Source organism: Dipodomys merriami, unplaced genomic scaffold, assembly GCF_024711535.1.
Source record: "Dipodomys merriami isolate MVZ:Mamm:240054 unplaced genomic scaffold, mDipMer1.0.p SCAF_1471, whole genome shotgun sequence".
Taxonomy (NCBI): Eukaryota; Metazoa; Chordata; class Mammalia; order Rodentia; family Heteromyidae; genus Dipodomys; species Dipodomys merriami.
Genome location: NW_027202795.1, coordinates 40,720 through 57,513, shown reverse-complemented (window position 1 = coordinate 57,513; position 16,794 = coordinate 40,720). Strand labels below are relative to the sequence as shown.

Below are 16,794 nucleotides of genomic sequence, written 5' to 3'. Positions count from 1 at the left end.
AATTAATCAAGTCCTCCAAGACAAAGCAGTACCTCCTTTAATCCTGTGCTCCTCCATCTCGTCTCACCCCCTGGCCTTGTTCGTGCTTTGGGTCAGCATGGTTCTGGCTGGATGGGAGGGCTCCAAGGAAGATCCCAGAGCAATCACCCCACCTCCTTCTGCCCTGCTCACCCTGATGCTTCTGCTCTTTGCCATAGACCTTCTTCCTGGAATCCATCCATGAGGTCATCACCACCATCATAGTGGTGAGTGGTGGGTGTGGCCTAACTAGGGGCAGTCAGAGGTGGAAGTAGGTCTGGGACTAGGAGCTTCCACTTTGGGTGTGGGCTGAGGCCTGGGCTGACTTTTATTTCATCCTGAGCCTTGCAGTGGTAGGGAGACAGTTTAGACTTTACATTGAGTCAGGTAAGATTGGAATCTGGAGGACCACTTGTGTGGGGAAGGATGTGGGACTCAGGGGGCCACTGTTGTTGGTATTTTCTTGGGACTCCCCCCTCCCTCTCTCATCCCTCAATGGTAGAAGAAAAACTTCAACTCAGGGTGTGGGAAGAGGGGGCAGGGGAATATTTTGGGTTGAACCAGACTTGTGCTTCATATTAATCCTAGCCCCTACTTCCTATTTATCTGAGGAATGGCCATATGGGTTTGGGAGGGGGAAAAATCATCCTAGCTGAGAATGTGGATCAGTGGTAGAGTGTTTGCCTAGCATGCCAGAAGTCACCAATGGGCCACCAATAGGCCATTAGATGTCCCTTGAGTTTGGGCCAACTCCCTTCAGCCTCTGCCCTACCCTACCCCCAGTTTAACCTTCCCGTTGCCCGGCAGATGGAGGCCTGAGAGAAAGCCACTTGGTCACCTACTTCTGGTGGCTGCCAACGCTTTTGAGAGTCAGTATGTCACATAGAGAGTCGTCATCTACATCAGTCTACCGGAGAAAGTGAGAGAGCACTCCTCCCCTGAGCCTGGAAGCTGTGGGCAGATCTGGATGTGGGGCATCTGGGGCGGGACCTGCTCCTTGGGGGAATCCACTATGGGGTCGGGAACCCTGACCTCTCCTCTGGCAGTTTCCATGCTGTCTTCAAGTTGCTTCTGAAGCAGTGTTGGGGAGGGGGATGGGAGGCTCAGCCTGTGCTGGCATCTGGAAACTGCTGTCTGTGCTTTCCCTGGCTAGGAGTGACAGCAGCTCCTAAACACTCTCCTCTTCTCGATCTTCTCCTGAGACAGCCAGTGCATGCACTGGGCTTTTTCCCAACATAGCTCATTCAGGACCAACATCTGCTCTTTACACACCATGAGGGACTCCTTGATAGTTTGGATGTGTGCCAAAAGCTGGCTGCATCAATGGTGGAGCTCACCTGCTGGACTCTGGAAGTCCACCTCATCAGGCAGGTCATGGATGAGGGTCTGTGGCTCCAGCTCAGTCTGGCACTGAGCTGCTGGGTTGGCCATGGGGTGCCTGAAGCTAGCCCACCATTCTTGGGTCAGGAGTTTCCCCCTGTGGATCTCATCCTCCAAGAGCACTCTCAGAGCCATGTCACTCTTGGTCTGGGGAACCTCTCCATCCTGTGTGATGGTCACATGTGGTGGGGGGGATTCACCTAGTTACCTTTTGCTTCTCCAGGGCTCATCCCTTCCCCTTCCCCAGGGAAAGCCAGGAAGCTCAGCTGGGCTTGCAGGCATTCCTCCTGTGATCTGGTGGCTTCCAGGCACTTGAGAGTGTCCTGCCACTTCGGGGACACCACCTGGTCCCTCCAGTTTGTTGAGCCCTTCACTTGCATCAGCTGCTCCAGCAGCTGGATCTGCCTCTCTAAGTGCTGCTGCAGGGCCTCCTTCTCAGACCACAGTCGCTCATTGGAGACAATGTGCCATTCACAGGAGGTTCTGAACTCCTGCACTGGCCCAGGGACTGCTCCTGCTGCTCCTGAGCTGCTTGGCTCTCTCTCTCTCAGCCACCACTATCCATTTCTCTATCTTCTTCTCTGAGCAGTCCTACTGCTCCCGCAGATGTTTCTTCATCTGCTGCTTTGTGTCCAGGATGCTGGCAAGCTCCTCCTTCTCACTGCTCACCCGGTGGAGAGCGTCCCACAGCAGGGCCAGCTTTTCCTCCGGTTGTCTATCCCACACACATGCATATCGTGGGGTCTCAGGGGTCTCCTGCTGATCCTAGGCTTTCTCCTCCAGTCTCTGCAGTTGCTCCTGCTGCTCCACGTTCTGAAGACGGAGACTGGTTTTCCTGGACCTGGATATGAAGTTGTTCCTCCAGGTTATTCAACTCCATCTTCAGTACCTAATGCCCTCCAGCGCTTGTTGGAACTTGCATATTCTCTTCTTCATGTTGCTCCTCTGTATCTACAGCACTTCCACCTTCTCCTGCAACTCTGTGTTCACTTGCTCCAGGTCATCAAAGTTTCTGGTATTTTCCTCGAGCTGAAGGATCACATCATTCAGCTGTTTGAGGAACATTTTGGTCTTCTCCTTTGCAGCAGTGACCAGAGAAGCCACTATCTCCAGCTCTGCCACACGCCACTCTGTAGCTTGTAGGCAGCTGGTGACAGCTTCATGCTCCCTTTCTCTGTCATCAGCGGCCTGCTGCACTTGGGCCAGTGCACATTGTAAATCGCTTTCTGCCGAAACCAACCGCTGTATGGGTGCCTTTTGGATTTCTACCTCCATTTTTGGTGCTGCATGTATCTGGTCTATCTTCTCCCTCTCTTACTCCCATTGACCCTGCGGGTCTGTCTCCCTACTTCAGTGGTTGGATCTTGGCACAGAGTGCCTGGTTTCTTCTTTTCTGTGGTCCAGGGTGGGCACCATATGCAGGTAGCACCTCTGTGGATCCTTGGTGGGATTGGGACCCTTGACACTCTGGACCCTGGTGGCTGTGACTGAGTCCAAAGTCAGGGTAGGCCCATGGTCGGCATCACCTTTCGCTGGACTCTCCATTCAATCTCGCTCCCCAGTGGTGTTTGTCTTGGGGATCCCTCCCTTTTTCGTGTTCTTTGTTTTCTTGAATGTTTCAGGTCTGTCGGGAGGATACTGCTGGTGTTCTTGTGGCAGCTTTTTGCCCACAGTTCTCTCATTGATTCTTATTGTTTCAGACATCTGAGCGCCAGGACGGGAAAGTTGGGCTGGCCACATTCCCAGGCTCTAGAAAATCTTCTATTCTCCCACTCACTGACTAGGACATCGTTTCCTACTCTACCTCAAAGTCACCTGGAGTCTCTTGCTCACCACTCAGCCACCTCTACATTCCTCAACTGCTGATAGTGGTGTCACCCAACAGAGGGATTCCAGGTGCTACTGGGAAGCATGTAATATGGGCATGTCCACTATTCTTGGATCCCATTGGTGAAAAAGAATGATGAAAAAATGGGGGTGTGCCTGGAATCCTGGGATGCAGACCAAATGGGCCTAGTCAACATGACAGCAGCTCCTTTACCAGGAAAGTCTGTCCAATCCAGTTGGGGACAAGAGGGAGACCTGCTTTAGCCAGATGGCTGCACAGATTGTGTGTATGTCTGTTTTTGCCAGTCCTGGACCTTGAACTCAGGATCTGGTCACAGTCCATGAGGTGTTCTTGCTCAAGATTAGCCCTCTACCACTGGAGCCACACAGCTCTACATCTGGCTTTGTTGGCATTGAGGTTGGACAGGGGTCTCAAGGACTTTCCTGCCTAGGGTTACTTTGACCATGATCCTCCTATCACAGCCTTGTAAGTATCAAGGAGGACTGGTGAGAGCCACTGGTGCTTGGCTAATCATTGTTCGGGATTATGGCTTCCTCAGTAGCCTGCAAGCCTTCAGCAATGCAAGGTGAAGTATGCTTTGGAGCCAGATCACTCAGACCCAGATGGCCATACTGCAAAGTAAGAAAATGTAAAAATGCCATCCTGCCACTTTTTTCTGTGCAATTCCCCCGTTGCACAGGGCCTGAAGTTCTAGGATCCCAGGATAGCTTGTGTTTCCAGCGGCTGCACCCCAGCCTATGGTGATGAAAGCTGAGGCACGGTTACCATGACCTGAGTTCAAGACCATGCTTGGCAAAAAAAGCAAAAAGCAGAAAAAAATTAGCTCCCTGGCTTGCAATTCACGCTGTTTCTCCTACCTTTGATTTTGAACTTAAGGCCTGGGTAACTCTGAAGCACTGTGGACGAAGGGGAAGCTCACCATGCTTGAAGACAAGAAAGTGAGGCCTGGTCCCTAGGCATGAATTAAAGTCCCAGCCCTGGAAAAATTCTATTTATATATATTGTAAAGGTAAGATTTCTACTTACATATAGATTTTCAGTCCATGTCCTGTTTGTATTGGTTATTTATTGTATTTTTGTTTTATTCATTTATTTTCCATTTTTTAATTGTGAAAATACTGTACATAGGGGATACAATTACATGGGCAAGATAATGAGTACATTTCATATCAAGCATTGTAGCCTCCTCCTTTGTTTCCACTTCCCATCCCTTCCCATGTTCCCTCTCACCCCCCCAACCAATCCTCCCTGCTCCTCCCCCGCACTCCCCCTGCACCAATGTTGTAAAGTTCATTTTTGACATAACGACTTGTACATCTCATTGCTGCAATGGGTCCACCTGTATCCCTATTTAAACGATTAATTTTTCCTGTTTCCCTCCACAAATTATACCGACATCAAATACAGTGAAAGCAGGTGTTATACTGTGGGAGAGGGACGTACAAAGCAACAAAGAAATAATATTATACATGTGTTAGAAACAATCACAAGAGAGAGAAAAATCATTTGAGTACATATCTTAGGGTTCATTTCCCTAACATCACCTTATCTGACCTATTCTGCTTGACCCAGACATATACTAGATATTGCAAATAAGGGAAACCATGGGACCTATGTTTCTTTGGGCCTGGCTTACTTCACTTAATATAATTTTTTCCAAGTCTTTCCATTTCCTAATAAATGGGGCAATGTCATTCTTTCTGATGGAGGCATAGAATTCCATTGTGTATATATACTACGTTTTCTTGATCCATTCATCTACTGAGGGGCATCTGGGCTGGTTCCATATCTTAGCTATAGTAAATAGTGCTGCAGTAAACATAGTCGTGCTGGTAGCTTTAGTGTGGTCTTGTTTGTAAACATTTGGGTAAATGCTCAAAAGTGGGATTGCTGGGTCATAGGAGAGTTCTATGTGGAGTCTTTTGAGGAACCTCCATACTACTTTCCAAAGTGGTTGAACAAGTTTACACTCCCACCAACAATGCAGTAAGGTTCTCTTCTGTCCACATCCCCTCCAGCATCTGTTGTTATTAGAGTTCTTGATTATAGCCATTCTAACTGGTGTGAGGTGGTATCTCAATGTTGTTTTGATTTCATTTCTTTTATGGCTATGGAGGTTGAGCATTTCTTCATGTGTCTATTGGCCATGCTTCTTTCCTCTTCAGAGAAGTTTCTCTTTAAGTCCTTTGCCCACTCTTTTATTGGGCAATTGTTTCTTTGAGGATGTGTTGTTGGGCGATTTAATTTTCTGATTTCCCAGTATATTTTAGATATGAGATTTTTTATTGACTCTGATGACACACATTCCATTCATGATATTGATGACAACCCATCACATAGTATCTAGATTTGCACATGTGTTCTCCATCATGTCTGACACCCAGGACTCTCAGAGAAAAGGAAAACAGGTATCACACTCAGCTTCTTACTCCATGATCCAATTGTTGGCAGTGCTGGGATCTGAACTCAGGGCCTAGCAGACCCAATTCAGACCCTGAATGGGTGTGTCAAAACTGCAACCTCAAGCCAATGAAGCTGCCAGGGCATTTCCAGACCCTGAGATTGAGCTGCAGGAGTGGACAAAATAGCCATACATGGATAGACAGGTGGTAGAACAACAAAAAAAATATATTTGTACATAGTGCCAGAGATATCTACGTAATATTCAATGACATCAACTACATTCCTACTAACTCTTAGGACTTTATTATGCCACCATTGAAGGAATAGTATTCTTTTCATGCTTAATTAACCATTCATTAAGATGAATCATTGTCCTAGGATCACTGCCTCTAATTTTGGACTTCACCAATACACGCAGAAACTTCTCATTCAATCATGCGTTTGCTAACATTTCATTGTTATTCCCATGCATAGGAACAAGTATCTTGGGATCTCCCCGCACTGGTAGGTGTCAGGACCAGGATTCAAGCTCAGGGCCTATTTTGCCGCATGGGCCTATGGTTTCCCTGATGGGCCGTTAGCCTTCTCCAATGCAAGGTGAAGTACCATTTGCAGCCGTGTAATTCAGACCCAGGATGGTCACCGTGCAAAACAAGAAAATATAAAAAATCCATCCTGCGACATTTTTTCTGTCATTTTTCTGTCATCTTTTCCTGTCATTTTTCTGTCAGTTTTTCCTGCAAAGTTTTAGAGCCTAGGATCCCAGGATCGGCTACAAGCCCATGGGAGCCCACCAGCCTGAGGTGATTGAAGCTGAGGCAGAGTTGTCATGAACTGAGTTCAAATCCCATGCTTGGCAATAATAATAATAATAATAATAATAATAATAATAATAATAATAATAATAATAATAATAATAATAATAACAATAGCACACCCTGGCTCAGAATTCTCACCATTTTTCTGCCACCTCTGAGATTCCAACTCAGGACTGGGTAACTTTGTTGCACTGTGGGGGAAAGTGAAGCTCACCATCCTTGAAGACTACAAGGTCAGGCCTAGTCTCAGGGCCTGAACTGAAGCCCAAGCACTGGCAAAAATCATATGCTCACCTACTTTATACATAGGATCTCTCTTTACATAGGGATGTGGAATGCATCATGCATTCAGTGTAGTTATTCTTTTTATTGTGTGCCTTAGTCATGGATGCATTTTGTATTTTATTGTATAAGATGACAGCTATAACTGTGCTGACATGGATGGCAACTGATTCCCATGAATATAGAGTTGCCTATATAGCATACTGCATCCTAGCTGAGACCCAGGACTTTCACAGGACAGAGAAACAGGTGCAACGATTGGCTTCTCACATCAGGATTCATCTTTTGGCAGTGCTGGGATCTGACCTCGGGGTATGGCAGGACCAATAGGCGAATGGGTCCAGGTAAGCACACCAGACTGTGAGACACTAAGGAGCGAGGCCATTCCCAGGACCTGAAATTGAGCCCCGTGTGGGCGTGGGGCAGGGCGGAGAAGGGGAGCATAACAGTCATCCTTTCATAATCTAAAGGAAGTATGTAAATAAGTACATATTTGTATAGAGTAGGATGGCGACCAGTGATGGAATCCAGTCTACCTTGTGACTAATGATTCTTGGATCTTCCCCAATGCCTCCATTTCATGACTGTGATGATTATGGCCATGTTTCATCAGCTCTTCATTAAAAATAATCTATACCCCATAAGTCCTGCCTATCATTTCCTACTAGCATCAAACTGGAACTACTCATTCAAAGATGAGATCCATCGAATTCCATGACTCTTCCTAGGTCTGGAAATGAGTATCTCAGAATCTCCCACCATTCCCTCAATGCATGGGGGCTGACCAGGATTCGACCCCGGGGCCTACGTTGCTGGGTCGGCCTCTGGATCTTCTGATGGCCAACAGGCCATCAGCCACACCAGGTAACCTTCACTCTGCAGGCCACCGTGTTTGGACCCAGCATGGTCAGCATGCAAAGGAAAATAAATGTAAAAGTGCCAGGTGGAACTTTCCACCGCTTTTATTTCCCCTCGGGGCTTTTATTTTTCCAGCAAGCCCCTGGATCCTAGGGTCCGAGGTCTGTGGGTCCAGAGGCTGCAGCCTAGGATGATCAGAGCTGAGGCAGAGTTGCCATGACTTGAGTTCAAGGCCCGGCTCTGGCAAAAAAATAAATAAATAAAAAATTATGAATGAAGCACCCTAGCTAAGAACTCACACTGTGATACTGCTAGAGCTGGGATTTAAACTCAGGTCTGGGTAACCCCATTGCACTGTGGGAGAAGGGGAAGCTCACCATCCTTGAAGACTAGAATGTCAGGCCTGGTCCAGGGCTTGATTTGAAGCCCAAGCACTGGACAAAATAACAAGCCCAACTCTTTTACATATAGGATCTCTATTTACATACAGGTTTGGTATGCATCTTGCATTCAATGTAGTTATCTTTTTTTTATTTTGAGTCTTATTCATGGATGTATTGTTTATTTTATTGAGTATGGTGACAGGTATATCTGTGCTGACATGGATGACATCCTATTCCCATGGCTATAGAGTTGCCTATATAGCATTCTCCATCCTGGCTGAGGCCCAGGACTTTCACAGGACAGGAAAACAGGTGGATCGATGCGCTTCTCACATCAAGATGAATCTTTCGCAAGTGCTGGGATTTGAACTCAGGGCCTAGCTGGCCCAATTGGTGAATTGGGTCAATTTGAGCACACCAGCCTGTGAGCCACTATGGAGCTAGGATGTACCCAGGTTCTGAGACTGAGCCCTGGAAGGGAGGATCAATATAATCATGAATTCATCGTTTAAATACAGGATCTATATTATCATACATGGATGGGTGACATCTTGCATTCAGTGTACTCGTTCTCTTTATTTTGTGTCTTATGCATGGATGTAATGTGTATTTTATTGATTATGATGACAGATATAACTGTGCTGACATGTATGGCAACCCACTCCTTTGGGTATAGAGTTGCCTATGTAGTAATCTCCGTCCTCCCTGAGACCCAGGTCTTTCTCAGGACAGGAAAACAGATGGATCGATAGGCTTCTCACATCAGGATAATCTTTTGGCAGTGTTGGGATACAAACTCAGGGCCTAGCAGGCCCAATTGGTGAATGGGCAAAAGTGAGCACACCAGCTTGTGAGCCACTAAGGAGGTAGGCCAGTTCTAGGACCTGAGATACAGCCCTGGGAGAAGGGGATTAGGAGGGGGGAAAATAGTCATGCATTTGTAAGTGCAAGTTAGTATGCAAATAAGTACATATTTTTATAGTGTAGAAGAGATGGAGACCTGTGATGGGAACTACCTTGTGACTACCAATGCTTGGATCTTCCCCGATGCCTCCATTTCATAACTGTGATGATTATGGTCATGCTTCATCAATTCTTCATTAAAAATAATCGATATCCCATGAATCTTGCCTATCATTTCCTACTCACATCAAGCAGGAACTACTCATTCAAAGATAAGATTGATTGCATTCCAGGACCCTTCCTAGGCCCAGAAACCAGTGTCCCAGGATCTCCAGCAGTTCTCTCATAGTAAAAGGGCTGACTGGGATTCATTCTCGGGACCTCCATTGTCTGGTTAGCCTGTGGCACCCCAAAAAACCAGCAGGCTTTCAGCCATGTCAGGTCACTTTCACTCTGCAGGCAGCCATGTTTGGACCCAGAATTGTCACCATGCAAAGGAAGCCCCAGCACTGGACAAGCCCACCTCTTTTAAACATAGGATCTCTATTTACATAAAGATGTGGCATGCACCTTGTTTTCAGTTAATCTTTTTATTTTGTGTCTTATTCATCTATGTATTGTGTATTTTATTGAGTATAGGAGGAAATATATAACTGTGCTCACATGGATGACAACCTATTCCAATGGGTATAGAGTTTCCTATGCTTTCTAGATCCTAGCTGTGACCCAGGACCCAGCATAGGAAAACATCTGCAAGGTTTGGCATCTCACATCAGGATGAACCTTTTGGCAATGCTAGAAGTAGAACTCAGGGCCTAGCAGAACCAACTGCCAAATGGGTCAACATGAGCACACCAGCTTGTGAGCCACTAAGGAGGTAGGCCATACACAGGACGTGAGATCTAGCCCTGAGGTGGGGGTGGAGCACCATATTCATCCATTCATAAGCTGAAATTAATATGCTAATAAAGGCCTGTTTGTAGAGAGTAGGAGATGTGGTGAGCTGTGTTGGAATCCTATCTTCCATGTGACTACCAATTCTTGGATCTTTCCCAATCCGTCAATTTCCTGAATGTAATTATTATTGTCACACTTCATGCAGTCTTAATTCAGATCTTACCTATCATTTCCTATGTGAATCATGCATGCACTTCTCAACTCTTCCCTAGGCCTGAATTCAAGCACCAGTACTGAAAAACAAAACATTTATAGACATTTTAAATATTGGAGTTATATCTCTATATTCATTTTAAATCATGTTTGTTGGAGTGATTCATTATATTTTATTATTATTAATTGATTGATTGAGTTAGCATTTATTTTATGGACTGTGAGTACACCTATAACATTTATTACATTTGTTCCAATCTATTCCATAGCATATAGCTTTGAATACATAACATGCACATCATACTTAAAACCCAGCACTTGCACAGAAAAGGAAAACAGGTGTCACACATGGAATCTTACACCAGGAAGAAACTTTGGCAATGATGGGACCTTGACTGAGGGACTAGGAGGCCCAATTCCTGAAGGGGTGAGTGTCAGCATGGCAGCATCTAGCCATGCAGGTGCCAAGTGGATCTGAAGACCTGGGATCGAGTTCCAGGTTTGGCCAAAATAGCAAAAATGTTCTATGCATATGATGCGATACAAATAAATATAAATTTAGATATTTACATACTGCCAGAAATATCTATTTAGTGTTCAATGACACATACTACGCTCGTACGGATTCTCAGGTCTTTAGTGAGGACTCCATTTAATCAATAGTATTCTTTTAGTGCATAATGAACTATGAATTAAAATCAGTCGGTGTCCTGTGATTATTGGGTCTAATTTTCTGCTAGACTGATTGATGAACTACTCATCGAACCATGACATTGTTCACAGTCCTCTGGTGCTCTTATGGACAGGCAATAGTTTCTCAGGCTCCCCAGCCCTTTGGAAGTGGCATGACCGGGATTCAAACTCAGGACCTAGGTGTCCAGGTTGGCCTATGGCTTCACTGCCAGCCTGCCAGCCTTCAGCAGTGCCAGGTAACCTACAGGTTGCAGCCATGTCATTTGAAACCAGGATGGTCACCATGCAAGGAAGGAAAACCAAGAAACCGCCGACCATCCACAGATCGCGGTTTTTTTTGGTGCTGATTTCATTTTGTTTTCCTGTCAGCCCCTGAGGCGTACCATCCCATGATCGGCCGTGAGTCCAGAGGCTGCACCATCCCAGCCTAGGGTGATGGAATCTCAGGCAGTGTTGCCACAACTTCAGTGCAAGCCCCGTGATTGGCAACCAATCAATCAATCAATAAAATTTTAAAATATTAGAAATATCTGGGCGCCGGTGGCTCACACCTGTAATTCTAGCTACTCAAGAGGCTTAGGATTGTGGTTCAATCCAACCCAGGCTGTACAGCCCATGAGACTCTTATCTCCAATAAAGCACTAGAAAACCAGAAGTGGTGCTGTGGCTCAAGCGGTAGTGCACTCGCTTTGAGCTGAAGAGTGCATGGACAGTGCCCAAGGCCAGAGCTCAAGCCCCACGAAAAAAAAATTGTAAAAATACTAATGAAGCTCCCCAGCTTGGCATTCAAAACTTTTATTTTTCCTCTCAGGCCTGGCATTTGAACTGAGAGTCTGGGTAAATCTAATGCACTGTGGGGGATGGGGAAACTCACCATCTTTGAAGACAAGCAATTCAGGCCTGTTCCCTAGGCCTGAATTCAATCCCAATCCTGTTAAAGTAATATTCATCCACATTTGAAATAATGATTAATATCTACATACTTATGTTTACCCCATATTATTTTACTGTGTATTTATTTTATTTCTTGCACTATTCATTCATTCATTATTTATATTGACTATTATTACACTTATAACATGTATTAAATTGATTACATCTTATGAGAACTATACAGATTAGCATATGTATTATATATCTTAATTCAGACCCAGGACATTCACAGAAATTCTATAGTAGATGATCCCATGCTTAGAAAAACAGAAAGAATACACCAACCAAAGTCGAATTCATCCCTAGGCACCCCAGTGGCTCACATCTTTAATCCCAGCTACTCAAGAGGTGAGAACTGGAAGATGAAATTTCAAAGCCAATCCAGGCAGAAAAGCCTGAGAAACGACATCTCCAATTAACTGGCAAAAAGCAAGGCTACAGGTATAGCAGAAGTGGTAGAAAATCAGCTATGAACAATCAAGCCAAGAAAGAGCAAGCTGCATTCAAGTGCAGAGAGAGGGGAGTAGGGGAAGAAAGCAGAGAGAAATCCTCCAAAAACAGAGAAAAAAACAACAGTACACACATCCCACCTAATTTATGGCACCAACAAACTGAAAATAAAAAATCAAGCTTGTACAGTTGTATAACTTTACATGAGCACATATGCTTTTAGGTACACTTCAAAGCTATGTTTTAATAATATCTATGTAGATATATTAAAAATGTATGTATATATATATATATATATATCTTTAAATAAACTAAAAAACTAGCCAATGAATAAATACTTCTGAATTAGTGCCTTAACCATGGCTTTATAAATTATATATATTAAAAGTGTATTCCAAGTTCCTTTCCTCAGAATCAATCTTTAATAAGTTTGTTCATTCACCAGGTGACAGTGGCTCACACCTATAATCCTAGCTACTTAGGAGGCTGAGATCTGAGGATGGGAGTTCAAAGCCTGCCTGGGCAGGAAAGTCCGTGAGACCCTTATGTCCAATAAACCGGAAATGGCACTGTGGCTCAAGCATTAGAGCACTTGCCATGAGTTGAAGAGCTGAAGGTGGGCAGCGAACCCTAGAGTTCATGCCCCACCACCGACAAAAAAAAAAAAAAGAAGAAGAAAGAAGTTTGTTCGTATGGATCATAAAATTCTAACCTTCTGAGCTTTAGGAAACTTGCCTTCCTTTTCTTCCACGGTCTTATGCTCTTTAGGCAAGTACTCCACTACTGAGCTACATCCCAGTCCCAATGTTTTTTTTTTTCTATTTATAATTCACTTTATTCCCAAAATGCTTACAAGTACCTACTGTCCTCACAGAATTAGTATTCATTCAGAAACCCAACCTTTTGTGGTATGAGAACTCTCCTACTGTATTTTGTGGTAGGCACTGAGGAAAACTCACACGATGCAATTGCAGAGAGTTTATAGTTATAGAAATAACTCTAAATACAAATAACATCAATTGTCCCTCTAGGGAGGAATGATGTACTCATTTTCATTCTCACTCTTCATGGCAGATGTTCAAAATGGAAACACCAATGTGCTATGCTGAAATGTAAACGTTTAAACCCCTTTTTAAAAAACTCTCATGTTATAAAATCAAAATGTATCAAATAAAGGTGAACCTTAAAGTGAACTTTAAAAAATATGAAAAATGCTAATGAAGCTCCCTGGCTTGAAATGTGTGCTATATTTTTGTCTGCAAGGCCTGGGATTTGACTCGGGGTCTGGGTAACTCTTGCACTCTGCGTGAAGGGGAAGTTCTCTACGCTTGAAGATCAGAAAGTCAGGCCTCTTCCCTAGGCCTGAATTCAGGCCCCAACCTCGGAAAACGTAGTCTTCACATGTATTTTAAAGATAGGATTGAACTTCCAGACAGGTGTTCAGTCTATATCATGTTTGGTGTGGTTATTCATTGTACTTTTTGTTTTATTCATTTATTTACCATTTATTTTATTGACTGTGATGACACCTAACCATGTATTACATTGTTTACACCCTATCACATAGCATTTAGATTTGCAGACTTGTTCTCCATCATGCCTGACACCCCGCACTCTCACAGAAAAGGAAAACAGGTGTCACACTTGGCTTCTTACTCCAGGAGGAAATTTTTGGCTTGCTCTGAGATTGAGCCCCAGGGTGGGCCAAAATAGCCATACATGGATAGGCAGGTGGTAGTATACCAATAAATACATAATAGTACAGAGTGCCAGAGCCATGTATCTAGTATTCAATGACATCTGCTACATTCCTACCAAGTCTTAGGTAGTTATTATGCCTCCATTGAAGGAGTATTATTCTTTTCATGCCTAATTAACCATTAATTAAGTTCAATCAGTGTCCTAGGATTATTGCATCTAATTTGAGTCCAGACTGCTGTACGAACTATTCAATCATGAGTTGCATACCATTCCATTGGAATTTCTTTCTTTTTTTGGGGGGGGGTTGCAGGCATGGAGCCTGAACTCTGGGCCTTGGTGCTGTCCCTCAGCTCTTCAGCTCAAGGCTAGTGCTCTACCACTTGAGCCACAGCGCCACTTCTGGCTTTCTTCTTTTTGCTTATGTGGTGCTGAGGAATCGAACCCAGGGCCTCAGGCATGCAACCCAAGCACTCTACCACTGAGCCACTTTCCCAGCCCCTCCTTCGGAATTTCTAAGCGCAGGCAGGAGTCTCTTGGGATCTCCTGCCATTGGTAGGTGTCAGGACCAGGATTTGAACTCAGGGCCTGTGTTGCAGTGTTGGCCTATGGCTTTCCTGACAGTCCGCCAGCCTTGAGCAATGACAGGTCACCTGGGCGTGGCATCCATGTCATTCAGACCTAGGATGGTCACCTTGCAAGGAACCATAGCCAAGAAACCGCCTACCATGTACGGCTTGCGGATTTTTTTACTGTCATTTTCATTTTGTTTTCCTGTCAGACATCAGGTCTTAGGATTCCAGGATCGGCTTTGGTTCTGGAAGCTACACCCCAGGTTAGTGTGATGTAAGCTGAGACAGAGCTGTCACAATCTGAGTTCAAGCCACGTGCATGGTCAAAAACAAACAAAAAAATTAAATTAAAAAAATTAAAACAATTTAAAAAATTTTTAAAACAATTATTTATCTCCCTGTTTTGCAATTCGTGCCATTTTTTCTGCCAGGCCTGGGATATGAACTCAAGATCTGGGTAAATAGGCAGCACTGTGGGGCTAGGGGAATCACACCATACTTGAAGTCAAGAAAGTCAGGCCTGTTCCTAGGCCTGAATTCAAGCCTCAGTCCTGCAAACTATACTCCTTATATGCATTTTATTTACATTTTAAAGACAGGATTTATACTTCCATATAGTCAGACAATATCATGTTTGGTATGGTTATTCATTTCATTTCTTGTTTTATTCATTTATTTACCATTTATTTTATTGACTCTTTGAGCCCTATATGGTTTATTACATTGTTTACTTCTTATCACATAGCATCTAGATTTGTAGATGTGTTCACTATAATGCCTGACACCCAAGACTCTCTCAGAAAAGGAAAACATGTGTCACATTTGGCTTCTTACTCCAAGATTAAACTTTTGGCACTGCTGGGATCCGACCTCCGGGCCTAGCAGGCCCAATTCATGAATGGGTAAGGGTGAGCACGGCAGCCTCTAGCCAATGAAGCTGTGAGGTGGTTCCCAGGCACTGAGATGGAGCCCCAGGTTTGGCCAAAACAGTGATAAATGGATTGGCAGATGGTGGTATACAATTAGTACATATTGATAGAGTGCCAGAGCCATCTATCTGACTGAATGACGCCTACTACATTCCTACCAACTCTAAGGTATTTATTATACTGCCTTTGAAGTAATATTATTCTTTTCATGCTTAATAAACTATCAGTTAAAATCAGTCAGAATCCTAGGATTATTATATCCACTTTTAGGCTCGACTGATGCACGAACTACTCTTTCAATCAGTGTTCCTATGCATAGGAACGAGTGTCTTGTGATGTCCTGCCATTGGTAGGTGTCAGGACTTAGATTTTTAACCCAGGGCCTATATTGACAGGTTGGCCAATGGCTTCCCTGATGGCCCACCAGCCTTCAGGAATAGCAGTTCAGCTCCACTTTGCAGCCATGTCATTCTGACTCAGGATGGTCACCCTGTAAAGAAAAGAATAACGTAAAACCCCCAGTCTTCTGCAGCTAGGGACTTTTTGTGCTGTCCCACTTTTTTTTTTCTTCCTGCAAACCCTCTGGGATCCCAGGATTGACTATGGGTGAGAGGCTGCAGTCCAGTCTAAGGCAATCAGAGTTGAGGTATATTTGCCACAACCTGAGTTCAAGCTCCATGGTTGGCAAAAAAAAAAAAGAATAAATGAATAAATAAATAAATAATTTAAATAAATTGAAAATAATCCCCCTGGTTTGGAATTTCTGCCAGTTTTCTTTCCTAGCCCGGGATTTGAACTCAGGATCTTGGTAAATCTGTAGCAATGTGAGGGAAGGTGCAGAGTTTCTACTACTTGAGTTCAAATCCTGTGCCTAGCCAAAAACAAAAAATTAAGTCACTGACCTCATCTGGGGAGTGGGAGGGTAGCTGTGGAGGTGGGAGGGAAGGGATGGCAAGGGGAAAACAAAGGAGGAGGTAACAGTGCTCAATAGTAAATGTACTCATTACTTTGCTTATGTAATTGTAATCCGTCTATACAATATTTTTCAACAAAAAATGTACAAAAAAGGAAACAACTTAGAGCTCAGATAAGCACTTTGCAGGTAAGGGAAGCATGTCTGAATAGATATACAAGATTATACACTGCTGCTTTTAAAATATTCAGTTTGGAACTGAATAAACATAATTGCATCTATTAAAAGTAATTCTCACTGTCTTGGAACTGGGGTTAGTATTTCTGCCACTGCTGGGATTTGGTCTTACCATCTGGGTAACTCTTTTGCATCGTAGGTGAAGGGGAAGCTCACTGTCCTTGAGGAAAAGAAATTCAGGGTACAATTCCCAGGTTCTAAATTAAGTCCTTATAGTGGAAAATAATATTTATGTACATGTGTAATATATGTTACATTTTACATGTGTATGTTTATTACAAACTGTGATTTTTATGATTGATTTTGTATTTCTGTATTTCCAATTTTATTGTATTAGTATTATTATACACATAATATTCATTACA

General features: G+C 43.9%; 1 long non-coding RNA gene across 2 annotated transcripts; it reads left to right on the top strand.

Moving 5' to 3' along the window:
- The first annotated feature begins 299 nt into the window (after window positions 1–299).
- Window positions 300–6,300, top strand: LOC138826664 (uncharacterized). 2 transcript variants are annotated; one of them, XR_011371803.1, is made up of 5 exons: window positions 300–405; window positions 826–937; window positions 3,099–3,294; window positions 4,124–4,256; window positions 6,125–6,300. It is a non-coding gene; the product is annotated as an uncharacterized lncRNA (long non-coding RNA). The 2 variants fall into 2 exon arrangements; XR_011371802.1 differs by lacking the exon at window positions 826–937.
- Window positions 6,301–16,794: the final 10,494 nt, after the last annotated feature.